Genomic DNA, 14,808 nt, shown 5'->3' on the forward strand with positions numbered 1-14,808 from the left:
CCCCAAACCACTGATGCATCCCACGCTGCCACCCCTTGCAGGGGACAGCACCCCTGGGAGTAGTGTGGGCAAGTTTCACCCTCTGGGTTCTGGGGGGAAAATGGAAAAAGGGAAATAGCAAAGAAGCCTCCTTTCCCCTCTCCCTGTCAAATCTCTTGCTGAACACCTGGTCCTGAAACATTTTGAAGGACAATACTGGAAGGGGATGCAGAGAGCGGACGAACAGGAATTGAGCTCTTTCAGCTCTGGTTTCTCCCTAAGCTTCTGAGCAGGACATAGTTTCTCAGTCGGCATCGCCCCGCTGCAGCCACCTTGCGCTCCCCAGTTCCTCACTTGGGCTTCTGCACACAGCCAGAGCAGTAGGAGACAGGTAAATAGGAATTTACAGTCTCCTTTCACGGCTGAACAACGACTACATCTTGCTGCAATAATTTCAGAGCCATCTGAGACCATACATGAGTTACCTGGGCAGCTTCTAAGCAGCCTGCTCTTGTTTTCTCTCTCAGGCTCTTAACACAGCTATGATATATCAGAGGCACCTGTGGACTGCATGCCACCCTCAGCATCGCTGCTTTGCTTTGACTTAACAACACAGACAACATCTAGCCAGCACTAGTGGTCCACCTTTGAAGAGCAGGACCCTTTGTTTATTCCTTTTGTGGAAGCAATGATCACAGGGGCACATTAGGACACAGATTCATTAGGACCTCAAAAACACTTGCCGAATTTCAACGCTGCCTACTTAACAGAAAAACAAAAAAAACCAAGCAAACTTCGCTTCTGAGATGAGCAAAGAGAATTTCTAGTGTATGGATATACTTTGAGAGACACAATATGTACATGTAGCACGTTCCTGCTGAATTTTCTTCACCTAAATCAGCATCTACTCTTCCCACCGCTCTGGAGCCAACACAGCTGTAAAAAAAAGAGGCCAGAGCCCACCCTGTGCAATGTTTTGTAAGTGACTGACAAAAAATAAACCCCAAACCTCGATTAGCAGGTCTTGTGTGACAGTTTAAACACCAAGGAGTTAGGAAAAAACATTTGTTATTCAAAGGGAGAGTATAAGCTATGGACCTTACTGAGGGAGGATCAATACAAAACTTTGTCATAATTTCACATCCCTTTTCTCCTAACTATGCTCATTGCCAGTATCCTTCACAAAAGGCTGAAAGTAGGATTCTCTATTCAATTTTTTTGCTCCCCAGTTTCTAAACACTTGTTAGGTATTTATCAAGGAATTTTACCATGTCTTTACCAAACACTGATGGACTCAGTTTCTCTCCTGTTAACAAAAGATAGCCCTTTCTTTTTTCAGGCTGATTTCAATTTGGGGTTTTATTCTGCTCTAGCCCAAATAGATTTGAGTTGCTGTAACAGAAAACAGGCAGTAAGCCACTGAAATAAAAATAGAAACAAAACTCTGCTGATTTCCAAGTAACCATAGATTTCCATCACCATAGAACAGGGTAAAAATGGGACAGGAGTTGGGCTGATTTTAAAAACCTCAAAAAAACCCCTTATTCAACCCCTCTGTTAAGAAAATTTACTTACAGAAAAGCAGTGAAGCCCAGAACAATGGCATCCGAAGCCCCAATCCAAATTTTAGCCCTGTTATCCAGCTTTGCACCAGCCCAGAGGAGCCCACACTGTGCCAGGCACATAGCCAGGGGCTCCAGTCAGAGCTTGCCACCGTCGGTCTAGTACAGCCCCGGCTGGTCCACCTGGAGAGCTGCAAACCAGCCACAGCTGTTGGGAAATCACAGCCCAGACCCTTTAGCAATGCATAGGAAAAGGCCATAGTGCAGCTGCTCCTTAAATATATACTTTTTTATATATATATTTTTAAAATATATACGCAAAAAAAAGCTGCTGGCTGAGCTGCTTTGGAGCAAGGGAAGGAGCCAAGCATGCAGGTGTCTCCTGCGGTGTAAAAGTTCCTCAAAAGTTATTTTACCAGATCAGGGAAGAGCTCAATATTGGATAGTTTTCTGTTTCGATGACAGGGCTGGGGTGCTGTATACACACACAGAAACAACCTCACAGCAAATCTGTGCTCTTCTTCCCTTTCGAAAGATGCAGGCTTTCTTGCTGAGGAATGCCTTGCCTCAGCTCTCCAGCAAGATTTTGTCTTTCAATGGCTGGTAGAGCTTGGAAACAACAAACAAGCTTCAGATGGTGCTAATGGTCCATTCTGCTGACCATATTCTCAGTTAAATGCATTCATGTGGTTCATATCTGCAGCGAGATAATTATTCAGCCTATGTGGTAATACAATACTGACTTGATTTTGTGGGTTGCAAAAAGGTGCCAAAGGCACACAACTGGTTCCAAAAGACTGGAGTTGCTTGCTGTAAACATTTCTTAAAGTGTCTTTTAAAAAAAAAAACCCTAAAAAAAAATCTTCCTTCTGTTTGAGCAAGCTTGGGTTTCTCATTTAAAGGAAAATAGAAAAAAAACCCTACTCACAGCACTGCATTTCTTACATCTTGGGAATCTCAGTACTTATACCTCTCTGAAGGCGAGCAGAACTTCTGATACCTACAAAAGAGGGAAAAGCTACGTAAGTCAGGGAAAAAAAAAAGGAGAAAATAGCAGCCATCCCTTCCACTGTCTGACTGGCAATTTAGTTTTTTCGCCAGCACCCGGGAATGCCGACTGACAGGAATTGCAGCAATTCCCTTTTCCACTGACCACCACTGACAGACACAGAATTTGAAAGACTTGGTGCTCCAGCCCTGTTACAGTAACACAACGAATGTTGGGGACCTCTTGGGGAAAAAAAAATCCCCATTTCTTAGGCCAGGTAGACAGTGGAGAACACTCACACACTGATGTCCAAAGATACCGCTGCTGCGGTTCAGACTGGAAATACCCACAAAACATCTGCTGCAGCAGACACGTACCAGAACAAGCTGTTTGGCTACTGGGAACTTCGACAAAATGCCATCAAAATTGCCCTCCTCCTCCTTAAAGGGACTCACCTGCTGTGTCCCAAAGCTAAAGCTGGCTTTCCTCATTTTTGCTTTTTTTTTTTCCCCTAAAGAAATGGGAGAGGAAGGTTTAGCTTCAGCAGCTGCAAGAGCAGGACTGATATAACACACTTCCCCCTTTGGCAGTGGCTGTGCACATGTGTGTGTACACACCTGAGAAACACCATGCCTGTGGGTCTGCAAAGAATAGGTAAAGACAAAATAAATGGTCACGGGACTGCTCTGAGTAAAAGAAATACATGCAGCAAAACACTCTGCTAGTCCCTCAAGAAAAGAGGTAGAAGCTTATCGATCGCTTCAGCAGCACCAAGAGCACAACCTGCATTCTCAGCTCCAGCTCAAGTATTTGAGTTTGAAATTTCACACTCTTGTTATCTGGCCAGAGGAAGGTCAGCTGGCGAACCCCAAAGAAATCACTCAGAGTCTTCTGCTCCTTCCCAGCAGGTTAGGAAGATATTTTTTTGCTTCTTTTCAAAGGAAGATATGACTTGATTTCCTGAAAGAGCATCATGGCTACTGGAGGAGCTGGGAGGCCAGGAGCTGTTACACAACCAAACCCATTTTTTAAGAGCTTAGAATAGAAAAAGCTGCATGTTTATTCATAGATAAAAGGGAAGCTGCTTCCCGCTTTGCTCCATCTCGGAGTAAGGCAAAAAAATGCTAGTTTCACTGAACTGTAAAAGAGAAATAAACATACAGGATAGCTGCAGATTTTGTGCTATTTACACCTCCACCCCTTTTTGGACTCGGCAGGCCACCTTCTGCTGCCCTTCCTCCCTCTTTTGGGTCAAATTCCCCATTCTCCCATCATAGGCTGCAAGCCTGAGGCCGAGCAATTTCTGTATTTAATGGGCTTAGTCCAGTTATCTTACACTGAATCCACTATCTGAAATCTTGTATTTTTAGTGCTGTGTCCCACGCGCAAAAGTGACCCCACGTCTTGCCAACATGGACCAAAACCACCCCTATGAATAAAATGCTTTTAAAGAACAACAAAATTTCCTATAGTGCAACACAGCTGTCTCTCCATGATCTCTAACCTCTGCTTAGAAAGTTAATTAAAATAAATATGTATGTATGGTGTCATCACTTCTTAGGACTGTATAATAAGCCTCACAATTTTTGGTGCTTTTCCTAAAGACCCAGCTGATGAAATTTCTGCAAGGATCCCCTCTTTAGGAAACATAAAGCAGGAAGAAATCTCCAGGGTTATTAAATCCAGTCCCTTGCTGTTGTACTCATACCGCACAATCCTCTTCAGAAAGTATGCAAAAAGTTTCTACCCCTTGTGGCTACGAGAATATGATTTGGGTTTAACGTAACAGCTCAGAAACAAGTTGGTAATATATATATATACATATACAGACACAGATATTTCAGATCTTTTAAACAATTTCATGGTTCTGGGAGATCTGCTACTGCTTTTGAAAGCCTGGAGTTAGGCAATAGTGAAATGAAGGAGTCACAAACACGGTTTATACAGAAGTGCCCAATTTTTTGCAACAGGTAGGTAATTACTAATGAAAAGAAAATGGGTCTTGCCCAAGTTTGTTCATCCTGAGGATCCCTGCATGGATAGCTCTTGTGGGGGCATGCTTACTCCAAGCCAGCTCAAGGCAGGGGAAGCAGCTCTCCTTGGCACGAAAGCATCACTTCCCTGAAATGCATCACAGCTCCAGAATCAGGCAAATTCAGACCAGACCTCTCCACTCCACATTCATGCAGGCGGCATGTCCTCACCTACATGAGTCGTGCCACGTAAACACCCACACAGTCATGGACAGGAGCTGGGAAGATTTGTATCTGCTGGCTCCTGTGCGGTGTCCTGGTGAGTACATGTACAAAACAGGTGACGGTGATTTATGAGTTACCACACACCGCCTGGTTCATGGGAATTGCCTGTGTGTGTGTGTACATAGCCCACAGCACGCAGAGGATAACTCCAGCTACCCCAGCCATCCTTCATTCTCCACACACCGAGCAGGAGGCTCAGCCACCAGCTGCTTCATTATTCTAGATGCTTTCCAAAAAAAGTAACATCTTATGGCAAAGCAAAACAAAATAAACAAAATTTTTAAAATACTTTTTTAAAGTATGTAACTTGATAAACACCAGCACTCCGCACAGTTTCTGCAACCCAAACACTACCACACTAAACACCTTAAAATGGGATTATTTCGCTTTGTTCGCCATGAAATTTCTCGCAAAAACCAGATCGTCGAGATATCTTTAGTGAGCTAAAATGTAAATCTTGAGCTGCTGTTAGGTCAGGGAAGAGAAATAGTGGTACTTTTTAGACACTTGACAGAAAAGTTCCTTTGAGACTCTCTCAACCTACGGAAATGATCAATTTTGCAAAAGAACATTTTACAGAGAGAAATAGAGTTGGGAGCCCTGAAAGCACTTGTTTTGCCTAGCTGTGCTCAAGACGAAGAAAAATAAAATCCAGACTCCTCCCAACCTCTTCTCCTGAAAGATGCCCACTTGGTGGCTTAAACCCTGCTGCCGGTCAGCCAAAAGCATCGCCGCGGAGCAGGTTGTGCCTGTAATGCCAACCCTCCGCAGCCCCACAAGGCTTTGGTGCTTCCCCCGGCACTGCCGGTGACCCACCCCCATTGCCCAACTGCCCCAAGGCCCAAAATTTGGTGGGACAGGCAACAGGTTGGGGCTGCTTTTCCTTCATCAACCTAACGAGCCCTGGGATGCTGCCTTCCCCTGCTGCTGGCTCAGCAAGGCAGGAATATGGTGAGGTTGGGGTGCAGGCTCGTTCCCGTTCCTCACCCCTCAGCGTTTGTATTGTACTAGGCATTTATTAACTTCTCAGCCTAGCTTGTACCTAGATTTCCCTAAAAACTACCATGATCAAAATTACCACCTTAGTGATCTGAATTACTTCTAATGCTAGACTAGAAATGCCTTCTATCGAATTAAATATGCACAGCTGTGTTGGAAATGGTGGGTTTGCAGCCTGTAGATTGCAGACTGTTATTACGGCGTGATTAGCAGATACAAGCATTCCTGAAAGTCGTCTGTATCCACACGCTGAAACTCCCAGTTATCCTGGCGGATCCTGAGCACCCCAACAGCTCCTGGCTGCCGGTCCGGTCCTTGTTAAACATTCACCAAACCTGGCAGACTTCAGCGCAAGGGAGTAATGTGCTCATGAGCATCCTTCACTTCAACGCCTTTTTATGAAGCTAATAAAATTAACTCATCCTTGCCCCCATCCCTAAGACAAACGCATAAAACACAATCCAGAGTTTCCATCAAATACCTAAATATGCAGTGAAAAAAGCCATTAAAAACCCCCAAAGTGCTCTGAGGTCTCTGCGTAAGCACACACCCCCCTGTGCGGACAGTGATGCTCGGAGAGGCCCACGGATATCCCCCACACCTCTCCATCCCCAGCAGTCTTACCCCTACCCCACTTGGCGCTCAGTCGCCTTTCTCCAGCCTTTCGAACAAAGCTGAAACGGAGACGGCTATTTCCACCCCACAGCAGCTGCTGACAGCAGCCCCGGCGCTCCCTGGGAAAACCACCGGCTGACCTGGAGAACACAGAGAAACAGACAAAAAGAGGGAGACCAGGGGCTCCGCAGCCTCTGAAAATATGGTGGTGGGAGGAAGGGGAGGCCGGGAGCAGGAAGGCTGCCGGCAGCTCCTGGTGCTGCACAGGCGAGGTAGGAAGCTCCTGCCAAGGGTCGTCTCCTCCACCTCAGCAGCGTGACAACTGCTCACATGAGGTCTTAATCCATGCTGCACCATTTGCAGGTACCCACGAGCAGAAATTGTCCCAGGGAGTCACTCCAAGGCCGTGGCACACTGCAGCTCTGCAGCCTTCGCTTCCCCCAGGAAAACTTCTATAAACTGCAGGAATGGACCAAGCCCCTGTTTGCAAGGCCTTCTTAATGCTACCAGCTGGTTTTGGAAATATGCGGAAGCATAAAAATAAGCAAAGAGCAAATAACAGCAAAGTAAGAGTAAATAAGAGCAAAAAGCAAATAAGCTGTCTCAAAAAAAAAAAAAAAGGAAAAAGTTTCCTAGGTTTAGGCAGATTTTCACTGTTACTGCAGCGCTGTCACAGAAACTATTCCCCTTCTCTTAGACCTTTGTAAGGTTTCAGAAAACATGCTCTCTATCGAGATGAAACCAACCTTCTTACATCCCGCCAGGGAGAAGCACGAGAGTGATGCTCCAGGGCAGCGGACGGCTGAGGCCGAGGCCGCCTTCGCCCAACTGCCGCTCCCAGGGGACTGCTCTGACCCCTCAGCCGCAGGCTGCCCAGGGCCGAGACGTGCCCGTCCATAGTTTTACTTGAAGCTGGTAAGAAGATGTGGTTTGGCTGCTGGCAGCTCAGCTGCAAGGTGAGGCAGGGGCTGGCGAGGGTCCCGGCCTGGCTTCCCTGGCACTGGACAGACAGATTGGACCGTGACTCTCTGCCACTTCTCATCTCAGCGCTTTCTTAAAAAATATGCAAACAAACAACAACATTAACCCCCATGGCCCCAGTGCAGGGGGATGATCCCCCGTGTCTCCGCTCACGTCATACAGCCTTTCCGCACCTCACTTTCCGTTGTTAAGCCTAGTTCATCGGGAGCCAGAGCACTGAACCAAAATGAAAAAAAATGGGAAAGCATTGCTCAAAGTGGATTATATTTAGTTTTCAACACATCCCTCGGCTGCGATGTCAGCACAAAGAAAGGTATATTACTTTCTTTCCTATCTCCTTAACTGTTCCTAGTTTCCTTCAACAAATCAAAGTGTTTTCTCAAAGGGTGAGAAATCTCAGTCTCGTATACTGTTTTAAATTGGCAGCAAGGGCTTTAAAGCAAGCAGAAGAATGTTTGATCGCGTAACAAAATTCAACCAGAGAGAGCGATTTCTTGTAGGGTTCTGGCCAACAGAAAGTTCATCATTAATTTATTTGGCTTTTAGTAGAGTTAAACTATTTCCCATTATTCCTCTTAAACCTTGCATTTCAGACTGTCACCCTCTGGTTAGTTACCTACTTGCCCATAGTAACAAACGTGTTGGAAAACAGTTGTCAGACCCTCCTCTGCCAGAACCATGATTGATAACTGTTTTCCAACACAGCGGTTGCTACAGTAGCACTGTTGTAGGACGCGTTTGCTGCCCAACATATGTACAGCAGTAACTTTTATTTTATTTTTAAACCACCGAGCTGCAGACTGTTCATCTGCTAATTAATTTTCAACACCATGGGATGTCCAGTCCCTGTGTTCAGATCCATCCAGGTGTCATCATACAAGTTTGCTGAAGAGATGTGGTGTACGTTGTACACAGGGGACACAGACAAGAATCACACGTTCCTTCCTCTCCCCACCAAACACCCAAGCTCATAACAACAGCAGTGCTATGGAGGAAAAGACCAACAGAGAGAGAGAACTGAAGCAAACACAATACAAAAACATGCTAACCCACATCGGTCCCCACGGTCTAAACGCATGTGCCAATTTGGAAAGGATGGGGGTCATCATTTGAGACTGCCTATAAGAGGTATCACGCAGGCAGGTACAGCAAATGATGCGAGCAGCAGCCCGTCAGCATCACTTCACATGTACACAATGCTGTTTAACCTAGACTGCAGCCAGAAACATCACTAGCTATTTCCACCACTTAGATCCGCTGTCAGAGTGACACAATTTAAAGCCTCCCAGTACCGCTGTTAGGTTTGGCCCAGTCTCTCCAGTTTCAGCCTGATTTTCTTACCACACGACACAGCCCAACAGCAGACACTCTTTTCTCCTGCTCTTAATTTATTCCCTCTTTTGTTTCCCTCAACCCCCAAGCTGAAAAGAAAAAACCCCAAACTTAAAAAGGGGAAAAAAAAAAAAAAGACTGATCAAGGCCAGCCAGGAACTACATTTTGCTGTTACAAAAATAAATACAAGAGGAAGGGGTTTCCCTTTTCTGGCTGTTTTAGACCAGTCCTACTTTTGGCTGTAAGCACTGACGTGTTTGCAAATTCCTGCCAAACACAGCAGCCGTCAATGCAAAAGTGGTATAAGAAACAAAATGAGCACAGGGTGTAAATATAACGCAAGAAATCACTTCATTCTGTTCAAATAATAGCGTTTGTGCTCCATTCGCTCTTGAAGACCAGCTCTGTTAGGTGTTACTGAGTCTTTTATTTTCAGTAAGAGCGTCCATGTGTCTGTATCTGGAAAGTTAAGTGAGATGCACTTGGGTCAGCAGCCCCTACATTCATGCCAGGTGACCTACTTTCAGCTACAAGTAATCAAGGAGCCCAAATAATCAAGGAGCCACAAAGAGACCGGAGGAAAGGTTGCTTGGAGTCCCCTACACGTTGCTATATGGTCCTGCTTGGTGCTGAGCTTCATCCTCTCTCCTTACTGCAAACTCCTGGAGCAGCCCGTTTGAGGTGAGCATCTCCCAGCGCACGTGCCTGCCTGCTGCACTTGCTCCCCAGCTGCACAGCCCCAGCACCGGCACTTCAGTCCCCACCACGCTCCAACAAACACAGCTGAAAGGGGAAAGTCTGCATACACCAAGCACTGAAAAACAGCGTCCGACCCCAAGGACTGGAAAGGCTTGTGGAAATCCCCATGAAGCAGTTGCTTTTGTGGCCTTTTCTCCCTATCCTGGGGTTAGCCAGCACAGCCTGGGCACTGAGTCTGCTTATTCTGTTAAGAATCAGTAGCTTTGGGCCCATCCTTCCCCTCCAGCTAGACTTTAACTTTTTTTTTAAGGCTGAGAATACAAAGGGATGTAATGAAACTTTCTCCTTACAGCCTGCCAGTCTCGCAGTCCCACAAGTCTGTCCTATCAATTTATCACCCTCACTGCAGCGATGCCTGCACTGAACGCTGATTTGTTATGCCTCCGGGTCCACAGCCCTTGAACAGCCTGGGATGTTTTTGGAAGGCAAAGCAATACAGGTTCAGACACTGAATGTCTGACTCCTGCAGATCTAAGTGCTGTATTTGAATCAAATTGAGATTTGGATCCTATTTATATTGGAATACATCTGTAGCAGCACATGCTTTTTACAGCTTTCTACCCGATTCAGGATCCAGGGCATAATTACATTTCTGAGAGTGAATCCTGCTACTATTTGGATACACCTTTGCCACTCACTCCAGTAGGAGCAGGTCTGAACCAAGGAAGAAAAAGTGCAATTCACATCCTACTGTGAAGAGCTGTTCACGAGAAATGCACTTTCACCCTTTAAAAATCAGATAAAACCAGATTTCATACAAAATTTAGCCTATCCTTCCATATAACCAGCAACATGACATTAATTTCTTCCGTCTCACGATATATTTAATGAGGGGGAAAAAAAAAAGGTACATGTGCACACCCCTTTTTCCAGTGCTCCTTGTTATTCTTCCAGAACAATTCTTCAAAGCTGCTGAGATCACTGTATGTTACCTCCTTTTTGAAGGATCAGATACATTGCATCAAAAAGCATGCAGGAAAAGTTCTAGGGCATGAAACCAATTTTTGTGCACTTTTATCTGGGTCAGCTTTTCTACTGATTCTGCAAGTACCATATCATTTTTTTAAAGTTAAGGTTTTTTAGTTTAAAAAGAAGAAAAAGAGAACATCAGAACTTAACTCAAACATCCATCCGAGCCGAGGATTCGTTTTGTTGGGTGACTCCAAATCAAAAAGGTAGATTGTTTTTATAATAAAGTCTAACTAACAGTGAAAGAGCATCTGGATTGATTTCTAAATTCAGTAAATGCCCTCTTCTCATACTGCTTCTGTTTTTATTAAATACTATTTGTCTTTTGCTGTTAGGTGTACAAAACTCAGACAGCTGACAACATCTAGGAAAGCCAATGTGAGACAAACACATTAAAAACAGTCACATACACATTTTACCATTAATTCATCCCTCCCTTTCTCTGCCCCTCTGCCAAGTTTTCCTCCATGGTTATGAACTATTTGGCACAGCCTCCAGCTTTGCTTTATGTCATTTCATCAACCCCAATGTGCGTCTTGAGGCGCTCTGAAATAGAAATAATAAGTACAAACTGGCCTCGGGTGACAAAAGGCTGGATTCTGTTTTAGGAGGAGGTGACTTGCTGCAGACATCTTGAAGGTCTCATATCAACTTCATCTGTACACACAGGTGGGAAATGGAGAAAGGACACTTCTAGGATGCCTACCAACAGGTGACAGTTTGTAGTAGGAGCTTGCAACTCCAGATGACAGCAGAAAAAAATATACAAAGTAGTTGGGAATCCTAATTAACTTTTGGTGAAATCAAAGAGCTAATGAACTGGCTATCAAGTGCTTTTCCAGGATGGAGTCCTTTTACATCTGAGAGATGCTTTTTGCATATTTTGGTGGTGGTGTGATGCTGGGAACAACAACACGTTGCCCAAGAGCCTGAGCAGCAAGTGTGCTTCTGCGGGAAGGTGGGTGCCCACGTTGGCAAGACCTCGTTTCGCAGGGACCCGAGCATATGGTGAGCGGGGCCATTTGCACACACACTTCCGAGTCAGAGCTTGAGAGGGGTCTGACAAAGCCGAGCATTTCTTTCCTGGCTCTGGGACGCCCGTCTGGCACGCTCAAGATCCAGAGGATTTTCAGGACAGATCCTTCAGCCTTTTTATATTCCATTTTCCCAGTCTGGAGAGCTGGGATGGAAAGATGAGTAATCGTTTACAGCACACCAGTTGTGTAACACAAACAAAACCCCCAGCCTAACAGCTTAATGATTTCTGATATGCAAATGATTAAACCCAAACATTTTCTCGCCATGATTTTACCCAATTAAGCCTTGTCTTCATTAGGGACACCGTGCCAGTCCTGCACTAGGCTGCTGGATGCTGCCTCCAGCATTGCACATCTATAACCAAAGAGCTGTGGACAAGTGAGCTGCCCTCACTGCGGCAGGGCCAGAGGTCCCCTCGCCCAAGGGTGACCCTCCTTCCAGCACCCTACCACACCGTACTTCATCCACGGCTGAAGTGCAGTTCTTAATATACTTCTAATTGCAAGGATTATTGCTATATTACACCCCAACTTCTCTCTTAACCCGTGCATTAACTGGTTGCTCGGAGCTTTGCAACCTTTCGAAGAAAATGCCTTGAAAAATAAGACTGGGGAGGCTCACGTTAAATAGGGAAATGAAAACGCATTGCTAGCTACCCTGAAAAACTAGGCCAGGCTTCTCTCGACCAAATCTCCAGGTATCTCTAAGGCAGTAACAGTTGGCACGATTCTTAAAATACGCACAGGCTGATTAAAGGCTGGCATACAGCACTCGCTACACTTAAAGCATTAGCGGTGAATTTTAAAATCCGACAGACACGACGATTTCTGAAAGAAACCTTCTCCAAACACAGGGCTGCTTGCTGAACCCCCTCCCTGGCTTGCTCTCCCACCTCAAAACACACTGAGAGGTCACCCTGGGAAAGCCAGAGGTACCAAACTTGGTACCTTGGATGTTGGTCCAAATTCAAGCCAGTGGCTGTTTCAGCGTTGAAGCGGGGTTGCAAACCCCAACTTTCCGGGGCTCCTGCCCTCCAGCCGCCATACTGCTCCTTCCCCAGGGACTGGGCTGTGGCGCCGGCCTTGCTGGGAGATGTGGCGTGGACAGCAGAGGGGAAAGCGGAGGGCTGAGCAGAGACAACCGGCCAATGGACCTCCCTGCCGGAGGAGACAACTGCAGAGCAGATTTTAACACGAAAACATATCCCACCCTAACAGGACACCTTCCCTGGGGGAATGTTTTTTTCCCTGTGTGTCATGTCCCGGGCCCTCTCCTTCATCTGCTCCCCTCACATTAAAAAAGCTTCATTAGCAGAGAGGAGCCGAGCTCTGCCCGTCCTCGCTCCAGTTAGTGACCGTAAAAAGCAGGACTGAGTAACCAGCAAGTACCCTCCCCTCCTCTCCCTCACACCAGGGAGAAACGAAGGCTGCTTTCCTTCAGCTGCCTTCCCCACCTTCCTATCAAGTACCCCCCCCCCCCCCCCCGTAATGAATTTAATAGGGGAAGTGTTTTCATCCTCTTATTATGGATGAGGTAAAGCAAGACCGATAGTTTGGATTTATTTATGTTATTTCAGTTTAAATTAAGGCTGCAGCTTCGCAAGATTGCAAATCTGGCTTTGTCGTGCCCATTACTTGACTGAGACCACCGTGTCCCAGCAGTGCAAAGCGCTGCCTGTCTATGACCCCCCGGCAGACCCCAGCTGCTGGGCAGATGGTGCCCCCGGCAGCGTATCACCCTTGCAATCACCGGTGGCTGCCATTTCTGTAGCGGGCTGAGGGCTGCGGTGCTGCAATGCCTGTGGGAGTGGGGTGGGCTCTGGCTCCCATCACCACCGGGTCACCCTGTACTGCCACTCACCCCACACCCTCGGACGTGTGTTTCAGCCTGCTTACTAACACCTCCTAATTCAAATATTTAGGCCACTCTGCAACAAATGTAGATGCTTTTGTGCCTGTGCTCTTGCACATGGACTTCAATAAACAGGTTTTGGCCACCCATCCCATGGCAGGTCGTAATATGTGGGGCAGTTTATCCTCTTCGACAGAGCTATCAGGCAAAGGGGTTAATGCACGAATATGCTGAACCTGAATGGACTCTCTCAAACTGGATTCAGAAATGACTATGGGCAAATACAGTCAGAGGTCACCGGAGAAAGTGACTGGTAATGCTCAGATTTATATAGAATCATAGAATAGTTTGGGTTGGAAGGGACCTTACCATCATCAAGTCCAACCCCCAACACATATACAGTGAGGGAAACAGTGGCTTTGAAGTATCTCATATAGAGCAAGTTAAGTAAACACCTTTAAATAAAGCTCAGCAACCCTCCAAATCCAGGCAGGGTAGTTACATCTCTCTTCAGCCTGTCCTTCGTGTATATTCAAAGCAGTCTGTGAAATCAGTTGTAACTCTGCCACTCGATTTCTTTGCTTTGCGACACTTTATGACAACTTCCAAATAACTGGGAAGCAGCACAGGAACATCAACCAGAACATCCTCCACTGTGCAAAGGCAAACTGCACAGCTTGGATTTAATTTGTATTTATATGCTTGCATTTTCCAGATTAAATGTGTGGTTTAAGGAAAAACCTCAGCCAGAGTCTCCACTGCCTTCATCCAAACTCAGCCATGAGCTCTCACATGTCCCACTGAAACAACGAGGACCCCACTTGGGCCCCGAAATCCCTTTTATTTAGAGCACTTTGCCTTACAAGGAGCTCTGTAATGCTCTGTTCACAGATGCTCAGAAATTTTATTTGTGATGGAAGCTGTATTTAAAATGTTTTTCTACTGTCCTCAGTGGGGTTTCACATTTTGCATGTGTGACAAAGCAGACGTCTGCAAGAAGTTATAAATTCTGACTGCACAAAACTACCCTAAATCTAGAGCATCCACGGACCAAATTTGACCCCTAGAATCAAGGTGCTCAAATCTTGTCTGCTGCTAAAATAAAGGCAGAATTTGGTCCTGGAAGCTTAAGGTAGCTCCTCAGTTTGCAGCAGAGCTTTACTAGAAATCTGTCAAGTTTCTAGTCCGCACCTCAAATAGCCTTGTCAAGTCGTACAATTGGCAAGAAGCAGCCAAGGCAGGGTTTTATTGTCAGGGAATGTAAACAAATAGGAGGCAGTGCTGCTCATCTATCTCAGGTTGGTGCATATAATTTTAATTAAAGCATTTATGTAAATACAGATGCAAATTAGGTTTAGTATAGCATCTGGCAAATTACTATCGGAGCCCTGAGGCTACTGGCAAATTATCAGCACGAGCTTTCATGATGTGAAGGTACCAAATCCAGTCTTGGTCCAGATGCTGTATATTTTATTT

The 14,808-nt window shown here is 45.8% G+C and overlaps 1 protein-coding gene across 7 annotated transcripts in view; it reads right to left on the bottom strand.

The window, feature by feature from the left end:
• The window catches only part of ZHX2 (zinc fingers and homeoboxes 2), an 85,408-nt gene that overhangs the window by 49,029 nt on the left and 21,571 nt on the right, over positions 1-14,808 (bottom strand). For 4 of the 7 annotated variants that reach the window (XM_076329164.1, XM_076329165.1, XM_076329163.1 and 1 more), the window contains exon 2: positions 2,470-2,541. The exons of 2 other annotated variants lie outside the window; for them this stretch is intronic. The gene's annotated coding sequence lies outside the window, so the exon portion shown is untranslated. Of the gene's footprint in view, positions 1-1,554; positions 1,573-2,469; positions 2,542-14,808 lie in introns of those variants that run through there. One more of the 7 variants, XM_076329168.1, reaches the window with a different exon arrangement.

This window comes from Aptenodytes patagonicus, chromosome 2 (assembly GCF_965638725.1).
Source record: "Aptenodytes patagonicus chromosome 2, bAptPat1.pri.cur, whole genome shotgun sequence".
In the NCBI taxonomy this organism is placed as follows: domain Eukaryota; kingdom Metazoa; phylum Chordata; class Aves; order Sphenisciformes; family Spheniscidae; genus Aptenodytes; species Aptenodytes patagonicus.